The sequence below is a fragment of the Arachis ipaensis genome, chromosome B8 (genome assembly GCF_059453495.1).
Source record: "Arachis ipaensis isolate K30076 ecotype BB chromosome B8, ASM5945349v1, whole genome shotgun sequence".
NCBI lineage: Eukaryota > Viridiplantae > Streptophyta > Magnoliopsida > Fabales > Fabaceae > Arachis > Arachis ipaensis.
In genome coordinates this window covers 81,200,214-81,220,402 of record NC_142443.1, presented here as the reverse complement: position 1 = coordinate 81,220,402, position 20,189 = coordinate 81,200,214, and the positions used below count along the sequence as shown (strand labels likewise).

At 38.8% G+C, this 20,189-nt stretch overlaps 1 non-coding gene across 1 annotated transcript; it reads right to left on the bottom strand.

The window, feature by feature from the left end:
• Positions 1-15,420: 15,420 nt before the first annotated feature.
• On the bottom strand, positions 15,421-15,524 carry LOC148548585 (small nucleolar RNA R71). The gene has a single exon (XR_015898405.1). It is a non-coding gene; the product is annotated as a small nucleolar RNA R71 (small nucleolar RNA).
• Between the last annotated feature and the right edge of the window lie 4,665 nt (positions 15,525-20,189).

Genomic DNA, 20,189 nt, shown 5'->3' with positions numbered 1-20,189 from the left:
CAAGAAAGGAAAGGAGAAAGCACCTTCCAAACCACCAGCAAGAAGAGGAACTAAAAGTGCATTAGTGGCAGAGCTTTCTTCAACTGCAGTCAAGCCCTCAACAAAACGAGTTAAGAGGATAATAAAGGTTGATGAAAAGGAGAAAGCCTTTCCAGCAAAGGACGCTGCGCGATTTTCCAATCGCTACTGTGAGCAGATGTTCCCTATCCTGGCAGAAAGGAACTATAACAATGAATACCTTCTTATCCTCCCGTCCAATATTGCCACCTTTGTTGAGCCGCAAATTGAGCGAAGACAATGGGGTTTCCTACGGAGACAGCCAAGGCAGGTCAATCTTTCTTGGGTAGTTGAGTTCTACTCCAACTTCTACATGCCGACCCTGCAGTCTGTTTATGTCCGGTAGAAGCAAGTCCCCATCACAGAAGAGGCCATTCAGCAAGCTCTGAGTCTTCCCCCTATTTCAGCAGGAATGGACACTTTTCAAGAAGCCGCCCTTCAACGCCAGAGATACCAATTTGACTGGGACTTCGTTCTCAGAATCATCGCAGCACCTGGCAGCCGTTGGATCTACGGATACCACCGTACCCGCCCTAAGGGAATCTTGGCTTCAGCACTTACCTTGGAAGCTCGTGTATGGGCACAGATCATGTCCCATTACGTCTTTCTAAGCACTCATGAGTCCTCCTTCACTGCGGACATGGCTGTTCTACTATGGTGCATCCTTACAGACCAACCTCTGAATTTCTCAAGATATATCCGGAATGCTATGGAACACGTACAAATTGCGGGCAACTTACCTTTCCCCGCCTTGGTCTCAGATCTTGTCTCAGCAGCCGGAGTCTCCTACAGAGCTGGGGACACCAAAGCCGTGCTTCCACGAGATGATCAGTATGTCCCTAACGGGAAATACCTCAGACTCTCAGCAGCCACTACAAGCCTTCCTACTGCTCCAGTTGAAGACAATCCTTCTTCAACACCACAAGCATCTACAACTGAGAATTTGCTCCAGCAGATAATCGAACGGTTGGATCGGCAAGAACAGAAAGCAAAGATGAGAGAGCGCCGATTCAAACACCTCAAGGAGCTACTCAAGGGACACTTCAGAGACTCAGATACCCCGGATTCCACTTCCTTTACTAGCACAGGGAGCCATGACGGTCCCGATGATGGAGATACTGCTACCAGCCCACCCCTGTTCCTGACAGATGGCACCGAGGACGGTGCAAAGCCTTAAGTGTGGGAGGTCGGTCAGTACCTGACTTCCGGAGGTAATTTCTCTTCGCTAGCACCAATAATTAGGCTATTTTAGTTAGATTTTCTTTCCTTTATAAAATAGAATAAATTGCAAAGGTTAGGATAGTTGCATGCATGTTCTACTTGATTGAAAAGACAATAAGTTTCTTTTAAAAATCTATCTTTGGAACAAAATTTCACTAATTTTTCAAAAATTTTTATGATAAATTTGCTTGAGTTGTATTTGGAACATGATATTTGAATTAAAGAACACACAACCTGTGAAAGATTTGAGCCTTTATGTATGGTTACATTATTTAACCATAATTATTTCATTCTTGTGTGTTTACTTCTCTATGATTGTAATCTATATTTTGTTTTATCTTATATGTCCAATATTTATTATATTCACATGCTTGCACATGATTGAGGCCATTATTTGTTATTAACTCACTTATCCCAAATAAGCCTACCTTTTACATCACCTTTGTTAGCCCCTTGAGCTTTTAATCCCTTCTTGTTCTATAACCACATTACTAGCCTTAAGCAGAAAAACAAATTAAAAATCCCAACTGAATCTTTGGTTAGCTTAAGATAGAAATTGTGTATCAACTAAAGTGTGGGAACATTGGGTAATAAGGGAATGTATTTAATTTATTTGAATATTGGAAATTTGGGAACCTACTCATGAAAAGAAAAACCAAATTAGAAAATAATGAAGAATCTATGTGCATTGATACGTTATGTTTGCTTTTATGAATTAAAAAAAATTATATATATATATATATAAGGGGACAAAAATTACCCCAATGTTAATGTTAATCAATGCACATGTGATAAATTAAAAAGAAAAATTTGGTACATGAGTATGGGAATCATACAAAAGTGGGAATTATGGGTAGCTAGGTATGATTTTAAACTTGTATAAAGTATGTATATATTAGGTGAGATCTTAGACTAATCAAAGATTCACTTTGTTAGCTCACTTAGCCTTATATATATATACATCCTTACCTTTACCTCAGCCCCATTACAACCTTGAAAAGACCTCATGATGTTTGCATTGGTATATTAACTGTTGTTGATTGGTTAGGAGAAGAACAAAAGTTAGAAAGCATGATTAGAGAAGGATGGAGTGATCACCCTATACACTAGAGATTAGAGCGTACATACATTATCAGTGAGGATTCAATACTTGAATTTTCAAGTTCCCTGCTTTCATGAGCTATCTTCTTGCACTTTTATCCATTTTATTGTATAATGATAGAATTAGTGGAATTTGATTTGTAATTGTTTTAAAGAGCTTATTTACTTTTGATCAAGTGGGCAAGAACCATATAGTTGCATTTATATATATATATATATAGGTTTGCATTGCATTTCATGAGTTTCTACATGTTCATACTTATTTCCTTATCTCCTTCAATTAAGCATGAGGACATGCTAATGTTTAAGTGTGGGGAGGTTGATAAACCACTATTTTATGCTTCATATTGTGTTTAATTATGTGGTTTTATCATGATCCTTACCCACTTATTCATTAAATTAGCATGCATATTAGATTTCTTTCTGGAATTTATTACATGTTTGAAAACTGCTTCCTAGAGACTTTAATTATTTAATTTTAATTCTCTTTTATTCCATTCGATGCCGTGATCTGTGTGTTAAGTGTTTCAGATTTTATAGGGCATGAATGAGTTGGAGATTGGGAAGGAAGCTAGCAAAAATGGAAGAAACACAAGAATTTGAGGAGATAACCAGCGAGAAGTGACGCGGTCGCATGGCTAACGCGACCGCGCGAAGGAGAGCAAATCGCAGCGACGCGGCCGCATGGCTCACACGGCCACGCGGATTGGAAAGCCCAAGCGACGCGGTAGCGTGGACGACGCGAACGCGTGGCGAGGAAAAGCGCAAGTGACGCGTCCGCATGGATGATGCGATCGCGTGACATGTGCGATCTGCATAATCTGCAGAATTCGCTGGGGGCGATTTTGGACCCTATTTCGACCCAGTTCTCGGCCCGGAATAGCAGACTAGAGTCAGAGAATATGCAGAAACAAACAACATATTCATTCAGAGACAGTTTTAGATCTAATTTTACTCTCTTAGGTTTTTCTCTCTAGGTTTTAGAATTTTTAATTTTCAATTGATCTTAGCATTGGAACATTGAGAAGAGTTATTTTCATCATCAAGACTTCGTCATTCTAGTTCGTTTTCTTAACTTGGTTTCATTCTTCCATGTTCTTTGTTTTGTTCAATTTTGTTATTTGAATACTTTTATGATTAATTAATGCAAGGATTATTTCTTTTTAATTCAATTTCAATTCCAATAATCATGTCTTCTTTTAATTCCCTTTCATGTGCTATGGATTTATTATTTACAATGCGTGAGTAGTTTCTTTACTTGATGGGGAGTTGATTAAAAGGAACTCTTGAGTTGGAAGGATTGAAGAAAAAATTTGTAATTGGGTTAAATGTTGGATTGCTATCCTGTCACCAATGCCAATCCCTTTGAACTAAGTGGGTTGCAACTTGTGAACAGATCTGGCAATCACTCCATCAATAATAGAAATTCCAACTAATCATCTCCCAGTCAAGGCTTTTACTCATATTAATTAAATTTCCTCAATTAAAATTCCAATTTACTTAACTCAACTTCTTTGAACATCTGATTAATAAGATAGCACACTTTTCTGCAACTCGTTGGGAGACGACCTGGGGCTTAAAACTCCCAGTAATTTTTAATTCAAACTCTCTGTGACATACTTCTAAATTGAAAGGCAGATTTTCGGTGAGTTAAGAACTATACTTGCAACGTAACCATTTTAATAATTTTTAATTCACCAGCTTTTGTGTCTCATCAGAAGCCAACGTTAGTGACATTCAACTTTGTCACTAACGTTGGCCAAGTCACAATAAGCCACGTTAACTTCCACGTTAACCTAGTTAACGTGGAAGCTAACGTGAGGAGACAAAGTGGTCGACAACGTTAGTGACACCAAACATTGTCACTAACGTTGGAAGGAACCCACACAAGCCCCAATAAGCCACGTTAACTCACACGTTAACGTAGTTAACGTGGAAGTTAACGTGAAGAAGAGACGTGATCGCCAAACGTTAGTGACACCAAACATTGTCACTAACGTTGGAATTAGCCCACATAAGCCACTATGAGCCACGTTAACTCCCACGCTAACTTAGTTAACGTGGAAGCTAACGTGGATAAGGGAATGATGAGCCAACGTTAGTGACACTCAACTTTGTCACTAACGTTGGAGATAGCTAGCATGGCCACGTTAGAAGCCACGTTAACCTAGTTAACGTGGACTCTAACGCGAGAAATAGGGGCACATTGGAACGTTAGTGACAATGGTAAGTGTCACTAACGTTCTCGAAGGTTGGCAAGCCTACGTTAAAAGAGCCACGTTAACTAAGTTAACGTGGACTCTAACGTAGGGAAGGGGGAGACTTCTCAACGTTATTGGGAAAGGCAAGTCCCAATAACGTATGCAAAGGACAAAGAGGCAACGTTAGTGGCAACATCTGTGCCACTAACGTTGAAGATAACGTTGCTCTTACTTGGGTGAGGAACGTTAGTGAAAAAGGTGATTGTCACTAACGTTCTCGAACCCATATTTTCACTGAACGTTAACACCACTAACGTCCTGAGCTAAAGTCTCTGCCCACTTCACACTTTCTCTCTGCAAGTAAAGCCAAGCCCAATGAAGAAGAGAACTGCTTCAAACTCAAGATCCAAAGTCCCATACCCAAGACTTGAAGAGCCAACTAGAAGAACAGAAGAGTAGTATATATAGGAGTAGCTTTGAATTAAATTGGGAGTTGGAAATTATAGGGAGCCTCTTGGCATAGAACTACTCTCTGTATTTACTTCCTCTGCACTTCTAGTTTTCATCATGTATTCTCCATCTTTGTTTTCATTTTCCAGAGCTATGAACAACTAAACCCCTTTTATTGGGTTAGGGAGCTCTGTTGTAATTTGATGGATCAATACTAGTTTTTATTATTCTTCTTCTATCTTTTCTCTTGATTTTACTTGAAAGCTTTCGATCTTCATCCAATTGGGTAGTTATCTTGGAAAAGAAGCTATTCATACTTGGATCTCTTTTGAACCTTGAAAGAGGAATGAAGAGATCACACTAGAAATGCTTTCTCATGCTGGACCAAATTGGGTTTGGATGGATATGTGACTATAATCCTCGCAACACTTGATTTGGGAAATGCATGTGGTATAATCAGTGACCATACTTCATCTCTTCTCATGAGTAATTGACCAAGGAATTGGCTATTGATCAAGATTTGAGAGATTGAATTACAAGAAATTGTAATTCAATCACTTAAGATTGCCAAGGAGATCAATGAGTGCATTGATTGAGGAAGAGATGAAAATGAAATTGATCCGGAGAATGCAACATCTCCTAAGCCCAATGAACCCCCCATTTCTGATCTTACCCATTCTCTTTAATTTCTGTTACTTACTTTTATGAGCAATTCCCCCATTCCTATTTACAATTCTGCAATTAACTTTCAGTCATTTACTTTTAGTTCTTTAATTCTAGCATTTAGTTTTTCTGCCATTTACCTTCCCGCCATTTTATTTTCTGCAATTCTCAACTCAAATTCTGGATTTGCTCAACTAGAACATTCCTCTGATTAAAGTTGCTTGATCAATCAATCCCTGTGGGATTCGACCTCACTCTATTGTGAGTTTTTACTTGACGACAAATTCGGTACACTTGCCGAAGGAAATTTGTTATGAGACAAGTTTTCCGTGCATCAAGCATTGAATAGTTTGAATGAATTTTCTGATTGACCATAACTTGTGACTTCCTTAAAATGTCAGACCTCTTTTGTATAAACATACAAGTTGAAAGTTTTTAATCTGTGAGGCTAATTTGATTCACATGTTCATGCATAATTGACATTAAGTCGCATAGACCATATGGTTTTTCACTCTTTTCTCAGCTTGTACTTTTATGCATTATTGAATTTAGTGTTGAATAATTCTTGATTGATTTTTTTTTAATGATTTGACTTCACCAACACAAGTTCATTTGACTCTAGTGATCATTGCATTGATTGATGGACTGTTTCATATTCATTGCTTTCTAGCTATATCATATTTCATCATCAATGGCTTGTTGCATTTCATGATTGTGAACGTGCTTATATTCTTATTTTGTGCATTCTCTTTTGAATTGAACTAGTAACCACCATATCACTGATTTTCAAACTGATTTCTAACTTTGACTTGTTTAACCAACTAACTTATTTGGGTTTTCAACCTAACTCTTTTTATCATTATTTTGGATATGGTGTTTCCTAAGCTTGATGAACAAGTAATGTGCAAAATATGGTTTGAATTCTTGGTTTGAAGTTTGGCTTGCATTCTGAATTCTGTTTGCTTGCATTCTAAGAAATCTCCTTTCTTTGATTTACTTCATGAATATGCTTTGCTTTGGGTGCTTTGTATCTATTTCGCTATCTGCTTATATTGTATCATCTCTATTTTTCAGGATGTCGGACAAAGGAAAGGCTATAGCCACTACTTCCAAAAAGAGGAAGCGCTCTAAGGCCTCTACTCCCTCTCCTTATGCAAATTATGCTAAGAATCCGCTGAATGAGGTGGATAGGGAAAACCAGTTGCTACCATCCACTGACCAAGTCAAATTCCCAAACCTCTATTGTGAGCTTTGCTTCTCCGACTTCTGGAGGAAAAATCTGAACATTGAGAAGAAAATGCTTCTTCCCAATGATGTGAGGCGTGCCATTAACACCCAAATTCTGGAGTTAGGATTGGACTTTGTTGATAGAGATTTGGGGAGGGTGAACACTTCATGGGTGAGAGAATTTTATTGCAATTTCTTCCGAGCTAATATTGATTCAGTTCAGCTGAGGGGTAGAGAGATTATGATCACTGAGGAGGCTATTAGAGATGCACTACTTTGCCACCATCGTCCTGATGAGACCTGCGCCTATAGGCAGGCAGAGGTAGCTACCCTCTCCATGACCTTTGACTATAAGGCACTTAAGCGCGTAATTACCACACCAGACGCTCCCTGGGTGATGGATTTGAACAACAAGAAGCCTAAGGGGATGCGCTTTGCTTATCTGACGAGGGAGGCCAAAACCTAGCAGCATATCTTCGCCTACTATGTCTTCCCCACCACTCACTTTTCAGAGATCCCGATGGATATGATGGTTCTGATTGGGTGTGTGATGGAAGGGAAGGAGGTAAATTTCCCCCGACTGGTCAGACATAGTATGTGGAGAGCTCATATTCGTGACTTGCTACACTTCCCTACACTGGTCACCAGCATGATTGAGCTAGCAGGTGTCCAATGGGAGGATGATGATGTGACACCACAACCCCCAGATGACGATGACAAGGAGACCACCATTCCATGGGGTGGGTGGGTGCACGAGAAGCCCCCACCCAAACGCTGTTCACGAGCCAGAGCAGTGGAGGAGGCAGCTCAGCCCTCATCGTCAGCAGCAGCCACAGGACCCCCTTCTACTTCAGCAGCTGCAGCATCCTTACCATCACCACCACTAGTACCTGAGCCGACTTATCTGTTGGTGCAGCACCTTCTTCGCTTCATGGAGCGCTTCGAGCGTCGTGTCATGCGACGTCTCGATCGCATCAACCAGGTATTTGTATCACAGGGCATCGACCTACCGCCGCTCCCGGACTCTCCAACTTCCGACGAGCAGGATCAGAAGGAGGAGCTGGCTGAGGAGCCGATTCATCAGGATGCACCTCTAGAGACACAGACCACCACCGAGGTCTAGCAGCCCCATGAGGATCCACAGCCACATCCAGAGCCGCAGCCAGTCCTAGTTCTACAGCCTGAGCCTGAGGAGCCCGGCACGATTGTTGACCCCCATCCTGAGCTTCAGCAGTAGCATCGAGTACGATGCTTAATTCTAAAGTGTGGGGAGGTCACCGTTCGTGACCGGTGTTTACATTGATGTGGTGAACTTTCGGACATCTATTTATGTTTTCTGCTACCTTATTTTATTTTGCACTTTATATTTTAGATCATTTTGGGATGACTGTATATATTTGCTATTGTAGATGCTCTTGTTTTGATAATTGCACACTTTTAGTATATATATATGTTTTGCATCTTAGATTTTTTATTGTGACTAGAAAAGTGTTATGGATTGTTAAAAATCTAGTTGACCCTTTTTATATAAGAATTGTGTTTTGATTGAAGAAGGGATAAACTAGGAAACTTTTTTTAAAAAATTTTCTAAATCACAACATTGCATTAGAATAAGCTTAGTCAATATGATGAAATTTTTCAAGGAATTCATTTTTAGGGTACCACCTAATTGGTTGAAAAATTCTTTTAGAACTTGCTTGAATTATATACTTGTGGATCATGTTTTGAGCGATGAACACAAGCATGTGAGATTTGAGCCTAATTGTGTGGTTACATCATATATAACAACTTATTTTCATTCTTATGTGCATCATTCTCTTCTTATGATTGTAATCTTTGATTTGTTTGATTCTTTATGTCCATTACTTTGTGTATACATGCATTTATATGATTGAGGCCATTGTTCAAATAGCTCACTTACCCAAATAAGCCTACCGTTTATCTTCCATTGTTATCCAATTTTGAGCCTATGCTTAACCCATTTGTTCATAATTGTAGCACATTACAAGCTTAAGTGAAAAACAACAAATGTCCCTTGTTTGGATCTTTGATTAGCTTAGGCTAGTGAGAGTGTTCATTACTTGATTTTGGGAAGGTTGGGTACATTAGGTAGAGATAAAAGTGTATTTATATTTTTATTGAAAATTTTTAGGAATTGGGTACATACTCATGTATTAATCATATGTAAACCATATGCAATGATGTTCTTGTATATATTTTAGTTTGAAAAAAAAATTTATTTTGCAGCAAAAAGGGAACAAAGGGTCCCAAAGTTTAAGTTTTCATAAATTCAATACATATGTGTGGTAATCAAAAAGAAATGCATGAGTGTGTGAAAAGTGAAGAATGGATAGCTAGGCTTGTTTAGAATTGTTTAGGTTGTCATAGGTTAGGTGGGAAGTTTAAGTTAATCAAAGATTCAAATTTCAAGCTCACTTGACCATATGCATCCTACCTTGACCCTAGCCCCATTACAACCTATGGGAAGTCCTCTTGATATTTGTATGCATGCATGAAATAATTGTTGATTGTTAGATGAAAAAACAAATCTTGGAAAGCATGATTAGGGGAAAATTGAGTGAATCAACCCCATACACTTGAGTGACTAGAGCGGATACACATCCGGTGAGGGTTCAATTGCTCAATTATATGTTTCCACCCATGATCATCTTTTCTTGCAAGTTTGTGAACCCTTTCAATGATTCAATCCAATTGTGGTTTGCTTGATTGCTAACATCTTGGCCCTTGTGCTTGTATGTGTATTCTTGGAGATTGATTTATTGTGACTAAGCCATTACATCATGTAAATAGATTGCATATAGATAGATTGCATTTAGTAGTTGCATTGAATAAATGTTAATACCCTTTGCTTCTTCTTGATTTTAGCATGAGGACATGCTTAGTTTAAGTGTGGGGAGATTTGATAAACCCCGATTTCGTGATTTATCTTGAGCTTATTTTAGGGAATTTTATCACCTTTTTCCACATTTATTCAATGAAATAGCATGGTTTTATGATTCTCCCTTGATTTTCGCTTAAGTGTAAAAACATGGTTTTTAGGCCCTAAATTGGTAATTTTGATTCACTTTAATTCCATTCGATGCCTTGATGTATGTGTTGAGTAATTTCAGGTTATAAGGCAAGTATTGGATGGGAGAAGTGAGTAGAAAAGCAAACAAAGGGGAGAATGCATGAAGAAACAAAGATTGGGAGTACATCAAAGGACGTGCACGCGCACAAGGCGCGCACGCGCAAAAGAGATCTCACCCATGGACGCGCACGCGTACATGCCGCTTCCGCGCGGATGGAGAAATTGCCAATCGACGCGCACGCACACATGGCGCGCATGCGCCAATACTCTTACATGGCCCACTTGAAGGCAAAACACTGGGGGCAATTTCTGAGCTGCTCAAGCCCAAGTCCAACTTGTTTCTGAGTGTATTTCATGTAGAATTAAAGTCCAAGCAAAGGGGGAGCAATTAGTTTAGCCAACATGAGCCTTTAGTTAGTTTTCTAGAGAGAGAAGCTCCCTCTTCTCTCTAGAATTAGGTTAGGATTAGGGTAGATTATCTTAAATTCAAGTTCAATTACTTGATCTCATCTTGTCTCTTTTATAATTTCTCATTCTTACATCTTGGTCTTCTTAATTGTGATGTTAATTTCTTGTTTTGCTCTCTTTTGTGATGATGAATTCATGTTGGATTTGATTTGTTTTTAATGCAATTTAGTGTTGATGTTCTTTTTATTGATGAATTGAGTTGTGATCTTACTTTTCTTGCACTTAATAGTTGTTAGATTTTATTATTCTTGCAATTTATGATGCTTACTTTTATTACACTCTATGTGTTTGATGAAATGCTCTCTTTAATTTTTGAGTAGTTTTGTCAACTCTTGGCCTAAGCCAAGGGAATTGGGTAATCTTGAGTCATTGGGTATGATAGATTTGGTGATTTGAGAACCCATGGTGATCAATTTGAAACCCATTGACGCTAACCCACTACTAAGTTAATTAGTAGGTAGGTTAGGACTTAAGGGTGGATGTGATCAAATCTATTTGACGTACTTCAAGCATAGGAGTAAGCGTTACGTACTTAAAGCTTTTGGGAAGTAGACTTAATAGGTTGGCGTCTCATGATTATCAATATTCGGTTTGTTGACAAGGATGGTGATCTCAATTACCCAAGTCTTAGCCAAGAGTTCTTTATCTTATTTCCTTTATTCACTTGCTAAATTTATTCTCTTGTCATCTCATGAACCAAAAACCTCCTTTTTACCCCTTCATAGCCAATAACTAAGCATTACATTGTTATCCTAGGGAGATGACCCGGAGTCCAAATACTTCGGTTAATTTTCATTGGGGTTAGTTATTTGTGACAACCAACTAAATGTTTGTATGTGAGGACTCTTTGTTGGTCTAGAACTACACTTGCAACGAGAATTCATTCAATTGAGGAAATTCTATATCAACAAGAGTTAAGCACATCAGTTGTCAATGACAAGTTTTTTAAGGTCTAGTAGGGAATTGATGAGCGGATAATTTATACGCTTTTTGGCATTGTTTTTAGTATGTTTTAGTATATTTTAGTTAGTTTTTATTATGTTCTTATTAGTTTTTAAATAAAAATCATATTTCTAGACTTTACTATGAGTTTGTGTGTTTTTCTGTGATTTCAGGTATTTTCTGGCTGAAATTGAGGGACCTGAGCAAAAATCTGATCCAGAGGCTGAAAAAGGACTGTAGATGCTGTTGGATTCTGACCTCCTTGCACTCGAAGTGGATTTTCTGGAGCAACAGAAGCCCAATTGGTGCGCTCTCAATTGCGTTGGAAAGTAGACATCATGGGCTTTCCAGCAATATATAAAAGTTTATACTTTGCCCGAGATTTGATGGCCCAAATCAGCGTTAAAAGTGAGTATAGAAATTCTGGAGTCAAAATGCCAGAACTGGCATGAAAGCTGGAGTTAAACTTCCAAACTGGCACAAAAGCTAGCGTTTAACTCCAAGAAAAGTCTCTACATGTGAAAGCTTCAATGCTCAGCCCAAGCACACACCAAGTGGGCCCGGAAGAAGATTTCTGCATTAATTACTTATTTCTGTAACCCTAGGCTACTAGTTCTCTATAAATAGGACCTTTTGCTATTGTATTTTGAGCGATCTTTGATTAGTCTTATGCTATCTTAGACCTTTATGGGGGCTGGCCATTCGGCCATGCCTGGACCTTCATTACTTTTGTATTTTCAACGGTGGAGTTTCTACACACCATAGATTAAGGTGTGGAGCTCTGCTGTTCCTCAAGAATTAATGCAAAGTACTATTGTTTTTCTATTCAACTCAAGCCTATTTCTTCTCTAAGATATAAACTCGTTCTTCAACCTGACGAATGTGATGATCCGTGACACTCATCATCATTCTCACCTATGAACGCGTGCCTGACAACCACTTCCGTTCTACTTGCAATAGCTTGAGTGCGTATCTCTTAGCCTCCTGGTTCATGACGCATGGTTGCCTCGCCTGACAACCGAGCCTTCCATTTTGTGAGATCAGAGTCTTCGTGGTATATGCTAGAATCAATTGGCAGCATTCTTGAGATCCGAAAAGTCTAAACCTTGTCTATGGTATTCTGAGTAGGATCTGGGAAGGGATGACTGTGACGAGCTTCAAACTCGCGAGTGTTGGGCATAGTGACAGACACAAAAGGATCAATGGATCCTATTCCAACATGATTGAGAACCAACAGCTGATTAGCCGTGCGGTGACAGCGCATTTGGACCATTTTCACTGAGAGGACGGGAGGTAGCCATTGACAACGGTGAAACCCAACATAAGCTTGCCATGGAAAGGAGTATGAATGATTGGATGAAGACAATAGGAAAGTAGAGGTTCAGGAGGGACAAAGCATCTTCATACGCAATAGGAGTATGAATGATTCCTCTATCTTTATTTTATTCATCTTTTAATTATCAATTCTTCATAACTATTTGAATCTGCCTGACTGAGATTTACAAGATGACCATAGCTTGCTTCAAGCCGACAATCTCCGTGGGATCGACCCTTACTCACGTAAGGTTTATTACTTGGACGACCCAGTGCACTTGCTGGTTAGTTGTGCGGAGTTGTAATAAAGAGTTGAGATTACAATTGTGCGTATCAAGTTGTTGGCGCCATTGATGATCACAATTTCGTACACCAAGTTTTTGGCGCCGTTGCCGGGGATTGTTCGAGTTTGGACAACTGACGGTTCATCTTGTTGCTTAGATTAGGTAATTTTATTTTATGTTAAAGCTTCTTAACTTTTATTTTTGAAAAAAATTCAAAATTTCAAAAAACAAAATTCTATTTTATTCTTCAGAATTTTTAAGAATGAATTCTAGAGTTTCATGATAATATGTTGAAGTCTGGCTGGCTGTGAAGCCATGTCTAATCTTTTGGACCGAGGTTTCAACTTATCATCACAAGAGTTTGTTAATTTTTATCAATCTTGCTGTTGAACGTAATGATCTGCTAAAGCTTGGCTGGCCATTGGCCATGTCTAGTGTTTTAGACCGAAGCTTTCACTGAAAGCTTGGCTGGCTAGTAAGTCAGGTCTAATTCCTGGACAGGAGTTTTAGACTAACATTACATGATTCCTGAAATTCTCATTAAGAATTTTAAATTTCTTGTTTTTCTTTTTCAAATAATTTTCGAAAAATTACAAAAAAAGAAATTTACAAAATCATAAAAAAAATAATATGTGTTTCTTGTTTGAGTCTAGTGTCAATAATTTAAGTTTGGTGTCCTGCATGTTTTATTTAATTCCTTGCATTTTTTGAAATTTTATGCATTAAGTTCTTCATTAATCTTCAAGTTGTTCTTGATGACTTCATTTCTCTAATCTTTAATTTCTCTTGTTTTGTGTGTTTTGTTGTTTTTCATATGCATTTTCAAATTGTTATTGTCCCTAGTATACAAACTTCTAAGTTTGGTGTCTTGCATGCATTATTTGTTTTGATCTTGATTTTCCATGTTTATTTTCACTCTGTTGTTTTTCTTTCTCATCAGTAAAAATTCTAAAAAAAATTTCAAAATTATGTCTTCTCAAGTCAATAATACAGAGAATTAAAGATTCAGAACATGCAGCAGAGGAATTACACAGAAAAAGCTGGGCGTTCAAAACGCCCAGTGAGGAAGGAAAACTGGCATTTAAATGCCAGCCAGGGTACCTGGCTGAGCGTTAAACACCCAAAAAGGTAGTATTTTGGGCGTTAAACGCCAGAATGGATACCATTCTGGGCGTTTAACGCCAAGAGGACACTAGAGGGAAGATTTTGTTTTTAATTCAAATCTTTTTCAAATTTTCATACTTTTTCAAAATCAAATCTTTTTCAAATCATATCTTTTCAATCAAATCTTTTCAAAATTAAATCCTTTCCATTTTTTTTACTATTTTCGAAAATCCTTGCTAACAATTAGTGATTTTATTCAAAGATTTCTTCCTTGTTAAGAAAGGTTCAATAATTGAATTTTAGACTCATATCTTTCAAATTTCTTGTTATCCAAGGCATTAATTTTAAAAATCAAGTCTTTTTAATTGTTTGTCAATCATATCTTTTTAAAACCATATTTTCTCAATCATATCTTCTCAACCATATCTTTTTCAAAAATGATTTTCAATCATATTTTTTTTATTTCTAATTTCAAAATCTTTTTCAAAATCAATTAACTACTTTCTCAATTTCAATTTTCGAAAATCATCAACTAATTTTTCAAAATTTCTTTTAATTATTTTAAAATCTTTTTAATTGATTTTCGAAAATTCTTTCCTCTCTTCCTCAATGTGCAATTTGAACTCACTCCTTCTCAATAAGTTCGAATTTTCTCCTCTCTACCTCCTCCTTCCATTCTTCTTTTCCTCTGCACCTCAAGGAATCTCTATACTGTGACATAGAGAACTCCATACTTTCTTCTCCTCTCTTTCATATGAGCAGGAGCAAGAACAAAGGCATTCTTGTTGAAGTTGATCCTGAACCTGAAAGGACCTTGAAGAGAAAGCTAAGAGAAGTTAGAGTACAACTCTCTGTAGAGGACCTAATAGAAATTTTCAAACAAGAAGAAGCCATGGCAGCCGAAAACAACAACAATGCCAACAATGCAAGGAAGGTGCTTGGTGACTTTACTGCACCTACTCCCGACTTCTATGGGAGAAGCATCTCTATCCCTGCCATTAGAGCAAACAACTTTGAGCTTAAGCATCAATTAGTTTCTCTAATGTAACAGAATTACAAGTTTCATGGAATTCCATTGGAAGATCCTCATCAGTTTTTAGCTGAATTCTTGCAAATATGTGACACTGTCAAGACCAATGGGGTTGATCCCGAGGTCTACAGGCTTATGCTTTTTCCTTTTGCTGTAAGAGACAGAGCTAGGATATGGTTGGATTCACAACCTAAGGAAAGCCTAAACTCTTGGGAAAAGTTGGTCAGTGCTTTTCTGGCAAAATTCTTTCCACCTCAAAAATTAAGTAAGCTTAGAGTGGAAGTCCAAACCTTCAGACAGAAGGAAGGTGAATCCCTCTATGAAGCTTGGGAAAGATACAAGCAACTGATCAGAAAATGACCTTCTGACATTGATAAACCACTATTTTATGGTTTATCTTGTGCTCAATTAAGTGGTTTTTATCAACTCTTTACCCACTTATTCATACTATTCGCATGTTTTACGTTTTCCTTCCTGATTTTGTGCTATGATTGAAAACATGCTTCTTTGGCCTTTATATTACTAACTTTAATCCTCTCTTATTCTCATTCGATTCCGTGATATGCGTATTAAGTGATTTTAGAGATTACAGGGCAGGAATGGCTCAGAGGATGGAAAGAAAGCATCAAAAAGTTGAAGGAATACAAGAAGTTGAAGAAATTGCTAAGCTGTTCAGCCTGACCTCTTCACACTCAAACGGTCATAACTTGAGCTATAGAGGTCCAAACGATGCAGTTCTAGTTGCGTTGGAAAGCTAACGTCCGGGGCTTCGATTTGATATATAATTTCCCATAGCTGCTCTGAAGCCAGGCAATGCGAACGCGTGGATCACGCAGACGCGTGACCTGGCAGAAACGCAATCCACGCAAATGCGTGGACGACGCTTCCGCATCACTTTCCCGCGACCTGTACATACCAGAATACGCTGGGGGCGATTTCTGGGCTGTTTTTGACCCAGTTTTCGGCCTAGAAAATACATATTAGAGGCTATAAAGTGGGGGAATGCATCCATTCATGAAGAAGTCTTCCATAATTCACTTTTCATAATTTAGATGTAGTTTTTAGAGAGAGGGGTTCTCTCCTCTCTCTTAGGATTTAGGATTAGGATTCCTCTTAAAGGAATTAGGATTTCTTATTATTTCAACTTTATTATTTCAACTTACAATTTCTTCCGAGTTCCAGGTTCAATGTCCGTTTTATTTATTTTATCAATTTAGCTTATGAACTCTTTATGTTTGGATTAATTTCCTTTTATTAATGCAATTAAGGTATTTTAGATTTATAATTCTTATTTAGCTTTTCATATCCTTGGCTTTAATTGATTAACTAGAAATTCTTGAGTTATTAAACTTATCGTGATTGATTGTTATGTTTGCTAATTGAATTGAATTCCACTAACTCTAGTCTTTCCTTAGGAGTTGGCTAGGACTTGGGAAATCTAACTAATTAGTTCACTTAACTTTCTCTTGCTTTCGTAAGGGTTAACTAAGTGGGATTAACTTCAATTCTCAAAAGAATAACTAGGATAGGACTTCCGAATTTTCATGCCTTGCCAAAAGTTAATTTTATAGTTATTTATTTATTTTACTTGTCATTTAAATTACCTGTTCCTTACTCTCAAAACCCCCAATTTATAAAACTCATAACCAATAATAAGAACATACCTCCCTGCAGTTCCTTGAGAAGACGACCCGAGGTTAAATACTTCGGTTATCAATTTTTAAGGGGTTTGTTACTTGTGACAACCAAAACGTTTGTAAGAAAGGACTTTTGTTGGTTTAGAAGCTATACTTACAACGGGAATTCATTCTGAATTCTACATCACGCAAAAGTTCTCTCTTCAGACATGCTTTCAAAATGGAGCATCATAGGTATCTTCTATGATGGTCTGTCTGAACTGTCCAAGATGTCATTGGACAGCTCTGCTGGAGGATCTCTTCATGGAGAAATCATCCAAATCTCTCATGGAAGGACCAACAAAGGCCTCAACAAGGCTTCAACAACAGTAATGGTGGAAGAAATAGGTTTAGCAATAACAAGCCTTTTCCATCATCATCTCAGCAACAGACAGAGAATTCTAAGCAGAGCCACTCTGACTTAGCAACTGTAGTCTCTAATCTATCCAAGACCACCCTCAATTTCATGACTGAAACAAGGTCCTCCATTAAAAATTTGGAGGCACAAGTGGGTCAGCTGAGTAAGAAAGTTACTGAACTCCCTCCTAGTACTCTTCCAAGCAATACAGAAGAGAACCCAAAGAGAGAATGCAAGGCCATAAACACGTCCCACATGGCCGAATGCATAGAGGAGGGAAAGACAGTGATTTCCACTGAGGAAGACCTCAATGGACGTCCACTGGCCTCCAAGGATTTCCCTAATGAGGAACCATGGAAATCTGAGGCTCATACAGAGACCATAGAGATTTCATTGAATTTACTTCTGTCATTCATGAGCTCTGATGAGTATTCTTCCTCTGAAGAGGATTTAGATGTTACTGAAGAGCAAGTTGCTAAGTACCTTGGAGCAATCATGAAGCTAAATACCAAGTTATTTGGTAATGAGACTTGGGAGGATGAACCTCCCTTGCTCACCAAAGAACTGGATGACTTGACTAGGCAGAGATTACCTCAGAAGAGACAGGATCCTGGAAAATTCTCAATACCTTATGCCATAGGCACCATGACCTTTGAGAAGGCTCTGTGTGACATGGGGGTCAAGTATAAACCTCATGCCTCTCTCTGTAATGGAGAAGCTAGGGATCCTTGAGGTACAAGCTGCAAGAATCTCACTAGAGATGGCAGACAATTCAAGAAAACAGGCTTATGGACTTGTAGAGGATGTCTTGGTAAAGGTTGAAGGTCACTACATCCCTGCTGATTTTATAATCCTAGACACTGGGAAGTGTATGGATGAATCCATCATCCTTGGCAGACCCCTCCTAGCCATAGCAAAAGCTGTGATTGATGTTGACAGAGGAGAATTGGTCCTTCAAGTGAATGAGGACTCCCTTGTGTTTAAAGCTCAAGGATCTCCCTCTGTAGTCATGGAGAGGAAGCATGAAAAGCTTCTCTCAATGCAGAGTCAAATAGAGCCCCCACATTCAAACTCTAAGTTTGGTGTTGGGAGGCCATCATTATGCTCTGAGTATCTGTGAGGCTCCATGAGAGCCCACTGTCAAGCTATTGACATTAAAGAAGCGCTTGTTGGGAGGCAACCCAATTTTATTATATCTATTTATTTTCCATTGTTATTTTATGTTTTCTGTAGGTTGATGATCATGTGAAGTCACAAAAACAACTAAAAAAGTAAAAACATAATGAAAAATAGTATTAAAAATAGCACACCCTGGAGGAGAAGTTTACTGGCGTTTAATGCCAGAAAGGGGCACAGAGCTGGCATTTAACGCCAGAAATGGGCAGCAACCTGGCGTTTAATGCCAGGATTGGCAATCAAGGGGGTGTTTACACGCCAACATGGTGCAGGAATGAGACATCCTTGACACCTCAGGATCTGTGGACCCCACAGGATCCTCACCTACCTCATCTCTCTCTCTCTTCTTCACACCTTTCCCAAATACCCTTCACCAATCACCTTAATACCTCTTTCCCAAAAAAAAAAACCCTCACCTATCAAATCCTACACTCTTCTCTATAATCTCTTCACCAATCCACATCCATCCATCATAAAACCCCACCTACCCCACCATTCAAATTCAAACCACTTTCCCTCCCAAATCCACCCATACATGGCCGAACCCTACCCCTCTCTCCACTCCTATATAAACCCATCTTTACTCCTTCATTTTCACACATCATAAACACTACTTCTCCCCCTTGGTCAAACCACTAAACCCCCTCCATCTCCTCTATTTCTTCCTCTTCTACTCTTTTCTTTTTTCTTTTGCTCAAGGACGAGCAAACCTTCTAAGTTTGGTGTGGTAAAAGTGTTGCTTTTTGTTTTCCATAACCATTTATGGCACCAAAGGCCGGAGAAACCTCTAGAAAGAGGAAAGAAAAGGCAAAAGCTTCTACCTCCGAGTCATGGAAGATGAAGAGATTCATCTCAAGGGTGCATCAAGACCACTTCTATGAAGTTGTGGCCAAGAAGAAGGTGATCCCCAAGGTCCCTTTCAAACTCAAAAAGGGTGAATATCCGGAGATCCGACATGAGATTCGAAGAAGAGGTTGGGAAATTCTCACCAACCCCATTCAACAAGTCGGGATCCTAATGGTTCAAGAGTTTTATGCCAATGCATGGATCACCAAGAACCATGATCAAAGTGTGAACTCGGACCCAAAGAATTGGCATACAATGGTCCAGGGAAAATACTTAAATTTCAGTCCGGAAAATGTAAGGTTGGCATTCAACTTGCCCATGATGCAAGGAGATGCACGCCCCTACACTAGAAGGGTCAACTTTGATCAAAGGTTGGACCAAGTCCTCATAGACATTTGTGAAGAGGGCACTCAATGGAAGAGAGATTCAAGAGGGAAGCCGGTTTAACTAAGAAGGCATGACCTCAAGCCCGTGGCTAGGGAATGGTTGGAGTTCATCCAACGCTCAATCATTCCCACTAGCAACCAGTCTGAAGTTACTATAGATCGGGCTATCATGATCCATAGCATCATAATTGGAGAGGAAGTAGAAGTTCATGAGGTTATATCCCTAGAACTCTACAAGAGGGCAGACAAGTCATCTACTTTGGTAAGGTTAGGCTTCCCTCATCTCATTTGTCACCTCTGCAATTCAGCTGGAATTGCCATAGAGGAAGACATCTTCATTGATGAGGACAAGCCCGTCACTAAGAAAAGGATGGAGCAAACAAGAGATCCCACTCATGGACAAGAGCATGAGAAAATTCCTCATCATGAAATCCCTGAGATGCCTCAAGGGATGCATTTTTCCTCCACAAAACTATTGGGAACAAATCAACACCTCCCTAGGAGAATTAAGTTCCAATATGGGACAACTAAGGGTGGAGCACCAAGAGCATTCCATCCTCCTCCATAAAATTAGAGAAGACCAAAAAGCCATGA